At 36.3% G+C, this 7,577-nt stretch overlaps 1 long non-coding RNA gene across 1 annotated transcript; it reads right to left on the bottom strand.

Annotated features, from left to right (window-relative positions):
* Positions 1–346: 346 nt before the first annotated feature.
* LOC116712805 (uncharacterized) lies at positions 347–5,663 on the bottom strand. Its single transcript, XR_004337679.1, has 3 exons — positions 5,652–5,663; positions 3,630–3,635; positions 347–453 (listed from the first exon to the last, which is right to left on the bottom strand). It is a non-coding gene; the product is annotated as an uncharacterized LOC116712805 (long non-coding RNA).
* Positions 5,664–7,577: the final 1,914 nt, after the last annotated feature.

The raw sequence follows: 7,577 nt of genomic DNA, 5'->3' as shown, positions 1-7,577 counted from the left end.
GGAGTTTCTAAGTTTCTCTGAGTGTCCAAGGTAGCTTCCAGTTGGTCAACTAGAGGAACGCCTTAAGTGCATATATTAAGAAACAAAGACACACCTTTGGTATAAGACTTGGTGCACACCACTAAAAATTCAGAAAGCTGCCACTATTTTGCTTTTTGCATCAGCTATCTCCAAAGACGCTGTCTTTGCCTTTTCTTTGTTTTTTCTTTCTCTATTTTTCCTGTCTCAAGGTAATGAATGTATATCTCTGTTCCTCTGCAGTTTTGTTGTTAATTAATGCGTTGCTTTGTATGGGATTAAACTCTGTGATCCTGTGACGTCAACGCGTAGCGTTGTTGTTTCCCTGCTCGCTGCACGCCGCCCGCTGAGGACCAGGAAGATTAAGGAAGAGAGAGCCAAACGTTTTGTCCAAAGTTAATTTTAAATTATTCTTCCTTAATAGCGCATCATCAGCTTTGGCCACAGATGTGTAATGTGAAATATTGTTTCAGTTAAATAATGCAACTGCAATAATCGTGTGCAGTCACCGAACGGAAGCAGGTTAAAGCCAATTCACAGGAAACAGAAAATGTAGCTCAGTACATTTCTTTTACAAGGAAAAAGTGTTTGCCTGCAGCCAGAACCGTGTTCAGGAGGCTTGAGACCAGTTAATCACCTATGATTGGTGAGACAGTTTACTTGTGTAAATGGAGCTCTTGATTTCATGCACCACAGCAGTCACGCTAAATGCAAAATGTCAGTATGCCACTTGATCAGGCTTAATTAATTGTGAAAGGCTAAATCATGATACAATTACTACAGGATTAATTTTGCAGGCCCCCGAAAAACGCGTAACACACCCGCTGTGGCGGATGGAAAGAAACAGAAGAATGTGTTCTTCAACAGGTGAAGCTGGACAGACAGCGGCTCTGTGAGAGGACTGGAAGTGTCCTAATAAGCGGGGCCACGAGTGCCAACGCCGCAGGACTAATTCAACATTCAGAGAAAGTTAATTTCTTCGTGCTGAGCTCTAAAATGAGGGCACGATCCCAGCGGAGGAAGATTAGCCCAGAATGGACGACTTGCCTCACCAATCCAACCTGCACTGCAACGTCTGAGGGAGACCTGGAGGGAAGCTGACACCTCTTCTCATACGCTCTGCTTACGTTTAGGCAGAAAAATCATATTCATTTTCAGAATTATTATTGCTTCATCGCAAATTGCACACACCACCACTTTGGACAGATATCTTTAAAGATACCTAATAACTGGTTATTGTTAACTCTCAGTGAAATGGCACACTTTCGCTCTGACGTTTACATCCTAGCTGATGTAAACGTCAGTGAAGATGTTGAGCCAGAAAGAGTAGAAAATAAACTCTGTCCTTGCTGGGATGTAGAACTCGCCCGTTTTTTCCGGGTCAACCTCGGAGGAGTCTGTCCAGCTTTGTCTGTCATTAAACATCAAATAGTTGCGACTTCAGACTTCAATCAAAAATTATTTGATTTTAACACTTTGACTGTAATACATGGTTGTGACCACAAGGTGACTGCAATAAGAACGTTCTACTGCAGGGCTACTTTACTCCCATAATGTGTTTGACTTAAATGTTCTTACATGTAAACTAGCTCTGTCTCTCGGAATAAAAGATCTTGGGGATGTAAACTTTTACACCTTAAATGGAATAACATGCAAGAAAAAGCTTCTGACTATGTTTTCTACCAATCCAGTCAAGGAACAGGAGAAGTTGTGAACGATGACATCATTTTTCTATGGTGCTTTTTGGAATTGTAGTCTGTCTGTATTACAAGGACACATTTGCCAGAAAATATCAAAATAAAAGCACTTCCTATTTTTTCATTCAGATGTTCAACACTCTTTATTTACTACATTTTGCCTCATTTAGCTGTGATTTTTACCCTATATTTTACTGTTAATTACTCGGAATTGACAAAGGTTTAAAAATTTAGATTTAAAAAATTGTTTCCTAGTATTTTTAAAATGCTCCAAAAACCCTTCAAATCATAATCAATAATTGTAATCACTGTAATGTAATTATGTAATATTTAATGAGTGGACGGCATAAAGCCAGGGAGAAACGGGTGTTAACGTAATTACTGCAAAGACAAAAAACAACAGTTTTGCTGAATTTAGAAGTTCAACATTAGCAGTTTTTAATCTTTTTATATATTTTTTTTCTTAAAATAACTATTTTGAAAAATGTACATTTTCAGCAGATTTGTTTGTGATCAAATTTTAAAGACAACACATTTTTAAAACATTGAAAGAATTTTTAAATACTCGTGTAGTTGTTTTAGGTCTAAGAACAAGCAGTACGTGGTTGGATTTCTAACATTCAGTAACACCTGATGAATATGTCATGGATTTGATGACAAAATATTTATTTCTGTCAATAGATTTCAAACATGACTTGGACCTGCGTCTCAGCATCTTGACATTTGACTTTAAAAATAAAAATACAAAAAGGCACCAACATCTCTGGTTCAGATGCAAGAAATAAAAAAACTGCTCACAAGCAAATGTTTCACTGAGACAATCAGAGGAAAACTTTTAAAAGTGCTAAATGTATTTACCATTCACTACATTCTGTTCTCGATGCACAAAGATGACGACCTTGAGGAGCTAGCAGCTAGCTTTAACCTTGACTTCTCATTGACAAAACAATAAAACATTCAACACAGCTGCAGAAAACAATGCCATTCTGATTTTTACGCCATTTCGAAATCAAAACGCATCTTCTGTTGCCACTTTATTTTTTAAATGTCTGTTTTGCGAATAATTTCTATCAAATTTACAGCCATTATCAAACAATGGCTTGAGGCTACCTGGGTGCCTGATGACTGGTTGGTCTAGACCTGAAGAAAAGAACCATTCAAAGCCAAAGCGAACCATTGTTAGAAAAGAAAAATCTGAAATGTAACAGTTGCTTTAACTGTTAAAGGTTTTCCTTGATGTGAATTGTTTGAGATAAGAAAGCTTCATGTTTGCAGCAGGCCCTGCTGGTTAAAACCATGAGTGCGGGAGCAGAAAGCAACCAGAAAAAACTGTTCACTGGACAAAGGACACTTTGAACCTTAAAAGCAAAAAAAAAAAAAAAACAACAAAAAAACATTATCACTTGCTTGAAATAGAATTGAATTGTCCTATTGTGAAGGAGCACTTAGTCCCCAATAGGCTTAGCTAGGCTTCTTAACCTTGATATAACTTCTCCTCAGAAAAATGTCTATAATTACACATAAAAAAAGAAAAAGGTTATTGAGCTTTTTAATATACAAGCAAGGTCTTGTAAATTTAAAGACCTACCTGTAGTGCACGCTGAGGAAAACGTGGGGCTCCGTTGGGACATCCAGATGACGTTTGGATTGACATCAAGTGACAGCTGCTCTGCTGCAGCGGCCCAGCTTTCCTCACCGTTTCAGGTGCCATTTTGTAGCAATGAATGACACGTTGTGTTGATTTGAAGCAAATCCATGAAGCTTATTGTGGATTTAAAAATTGTAATAATGAAAATTGTGCTGGAGATATACACTAGATTTTTAAGAAAGTGTTTTGTTTTCTTCTTCAACAAGTGACTGTCGGTTCTATCGCTTGTGATATTAACAGGTGAATGTAAATGCACCCGTCGAGACGTTTCTCTGTGATTAGTTTTACTGTCAGTCTGGTTTTTCTTCTGCTTTTTCCTACCCTCAAGATTTAAAAAAGAAAAATGACATGACTCGGATAAAAGAAAACCATTGATGTTTTGTTAAAATCACTATTTTAATCCTTTTTCTGGCTGTGTCTGTGTCCAGGAGGGCTTTAGTTTTATTCCAGCAGTTAATGGGCAATAGTTGCTCTACAGACCATAATAGTTGCTCTGTGAATCATGCTGGTTAAAATGTTATTTTCCTACTTGTAATTTTTTGTGTTGTATTAGTTGCTGCCTCATGGCCAGAATTACCTTGAAGAAGAGGCTTTTAATCTCTATCTTTTTTATCCCAATAAAATAAAGGCTATATAAAAACACAAATTTTATCAACCAAAATTTAGGTACCAAAAACATTGCACGTTTCAGCAGCTGAAATTAGTCACAATTAATTTGCTTAAATAGCGCTGATAGACTAAACAGAATAGCCCTTATTATGGTTCTGTTAAATTAAACTCTCACAAGTGTGGAATTTCACACAACAAAAGAATATTGAAATAAAGTATCTCTTTTATCTTTAAGAGAAACATATTGGAGATAAAATAAATAGAAAAGCTGCCTTATTTATTCGAATTTGGTTTGTTTTTCTTAACTGCAATAATCAGCTCTGAACTAAATTAAAAGAACAGAAAATCAAATTCATTATACATTAGTGCATTATTCATTTGTGTCTCATCTGTCTGAGATTAGCCTTTTGTAGATTTTGTTGTGTTTTACTGTCAGCTATTGTAAGTATGAGCTAAATTTGGGAGGAATAAATAGTGAACGTTGCACAGCCTTGTTCAGCAGCAGTGGCCTGAAAAACTCTGGCATAATCATTGCTTTGTGTGTAGCAAACATGTTCACAGCTCTTAAGCATATTCTTTAAAAACTGACACACTGATAAAAGTGAAGCACGCTACAGAGATAGGAACGACTCCCCTGCTGAGGCTTTGCTATCTCCAATTGCCATAGAGTCGTTTCCCCAACAAGTTGCTGCTCATTTCTTCTTTCTTTCTACTTTTTTAGTTGATCATTGTGAATAGTATCACTTTACCTAAAAGATGCTGTAGATACAAGATTGTACCTTATTACTATATTGTATATACAGCATCTATTTTGTGATACTATCCACAATGGATTGTACCTTTTTTTATGAACTCGTTGGTCCCAAGCCCAGATTAATGAGATACAGACACAATGGATGTTGTTTACATCTGGGAATTTTGCCCAAGGAAATTTCTGGTAATCTTCTTGCCGTTGAAGTGGTGTATTACACACGTCACAGTCGAACATTATCTCTTTTAAAACTTGAACAGAGGCCACACCTCTGGGAAGTAATGGTTCCTCCATCGCTGAGGGTCCAGACTGTCTGGACGAATTAACATGCAGAACAAGCAGCTGGTTTTATTCCAGGCCAGGGAATGACTGGGTGGATTCTTAGAGCAAATTCACTTTTTGATGATGATCTAATATATTTAGATTTACCTGAGTCTCAGGAACTTTTATTCACCCTTTTCTCATGTTCTTATTATAGTGATCTCTAACCTTCTTTGTTTCCTTTGTCCTTAGTCCTGCAGCACAGCTTCAACCCACCTTACCCTTAGAGAAATGGGAAATATGTTATATTGCTCTCTATGATCCATTTTGTAAATCCAGTAGCAAAACAATCTAGGAGAAAAAAAACCTAAAATATATTTGTTTACATCACGTTATTACAGTTTACTCAATGGTTAGAATTTAGTTTTTTGACCCAACAATATTTTGTGGGTATTTGGTAGAAGATTATGCTCAAGTTTATCTTTCTGAAATGAAACGTCTCTTGGATCTAATTGAAGTCGGTCCAGAAAAGATCAGACGGATTCAACGCTGCATTCTTCGGATGATACTCCAGCTCTTATTAATTACGGCTTCAATTTTTTTTTCTGCCTCTGAGCAATAAGGTGTTACAAATAGAGTCATGTCTGGTTTTGTGTCTGTACATAACGACTGTCTCCAGTGTCTAGTCTGCTTCCCGGCTGTTGTCTACTTTATTGTCCTCTTTTCTAAATCTGACAGCACTTCATTGGACCCAGCTCCATACTCTCTTCCTTGACCACAAATTTTAACTCACTGTCCCATTTGACTCTCGTAGCACTAGCTGTGTTTTCATGAACCATAAAATTAAAAATTTAAATTACAAAAATAAATTTGCTTAATGGAAACACATTTGAAAAAACTCACATTTTTGGTAAAGTTTTTGGGATGAGATGTTTTCATCTATCATCTTAATCCAGCATCAGAATAGATGTATTTTGCAAAACTGCAATGGAAACACATGAATCACATGATCAACAGCCTGATGTGACTATTGGTGGAAACTACAAAGTAGACGACAGGAAGTAGTAGAAGGACAATAGTTTAGTTTTTGTTATTTTCAGACAATGTTCAGCTGGCTCCACCAGAGCTCTCACAGCATCACATAGTTTATAAAAAATTGTTATTCCAACATGTTGAATCCATAACTCTTTGCATAGGAAGATGAAGGCCAGACTAGTTCAGACTCCAGGAATCCTACATATCTCCTTGAACACTTAAGGTGACATATTATTTATTACTTTTAAATAAGTCTAAAAAAGTCAGTTTCATGTACAAGCAGAGGTGTTTAAACACAAACACAAGTCTCTGCCTCCTCACAGTCTGGGTGATCATTTTCTTACTTCCATCCATCGACCTTGATCACAAAGTTGGCAGGAATATCCCCTCATTTTTCAACAACTCCCAAAGGTGTGAGATGGGAAAGAAAAGAAAAGTAAAATAAGTGCTGCGAGTGTTCACTTTCCATTTAGTTGACGTAATTGTGGCCATACATGATGAATGTGCAGCACAATAAGTCAATGCTGAAATAATTAGACTAAATGAAATGCATTTTCACAGCTGGTAATATCACTCAATGTCAGAATAAAAATTCCAAAACAAACTAATTCAGAGTTCGGCTGTAAAGACGGGAACAAATGAACATCTGAATGTTAAAACGCATAAAGAGATGAAGTGAACTCATGCAGATTATTGAAATACAATCACAGCTCCAGGAGAGTAGACATCCACTAACACTTCTTTTTTTCCCTTTAGTGTCAGGACCACCAGCAGCTGTGAATTTTACATGAACGATCAATAAGCTCTGAGTTTTCAGGAATATTAGCCTGTTTTCACTGATGCTTTACTAAAATTGTGTATTACAGAATAACACAAGCTTTAAACTCTCTGGAGGCCAAATGTCCTATTTAAATATGTAACACTCTGCTTTCTTGTATTAAAGAATCAAATTAAAGTCATGTCTACAATGGTTTTTAATAGATGTGAGAAGACTGTTAAAAGCAATATTTTGCAGTGTTTGCTGTCTAAAGTCAGACAAGATTAACTGTATAAATATTCTCAGAAATCCTGAACAGCATGAATGAGCAGGTTGTTAAAGTCCAATAATATTTAGTGCAAGAAGGAGGTTTAACAAACTCAGGGTGAACTATTAAAAAAAGTTTTAGCATTTGTTGCCCAGAATACCTTTAATTTTAAGAAGTATATTTTTCGCTTCACAAAAATGATTAAATCTCAATTTAAAGTAAAATATACGTGATTCATTGTGTCATAAAAAAGATGAAAAAGAATTTGGCCTCTTAAAGGGTTTATTGTTTTTCCTTTTGTCACTTTAATGTTTCAGACCATCAAATAAATTTTAAAATCCAATAAGCTATGTGAACACACAAAAATACAATGTTCTCTGTAAAGGGAATCAGCCTATCCAAATCTGTGAAGTGTTGATGACATTTGCAAAGCCAAAGTAAAATTCCTCATTTGTGCACACAACGTTGGCCAGTAATGCCGTAGTCTTTTACATCGCTGTGGAGGAATTTTTTTGAAGGTTTTGGAGCCAGGA

Source organism: Xiphophorus hellerii, chromosome 22 (assembly GCF_003331165.1).
Source record: "Xiphophorus hellerii strain 12219 chromosome 22, Xiphophorus_hellerii-4.1, whole genome shotgun sequence".
NCBI classification, from domain to species: Eukaryota; Metazoa; Chordata; class Actinopteri; order Cyprinodontiformes; family Poeciliidae; genus Xiphophorus; species Xiphophorus hellerii.
The sequence above is the reverse complement of the archived record's forward strand: the minus strand, read 5'-3'. Positions and strand labels throughout refer to the sequence as shown.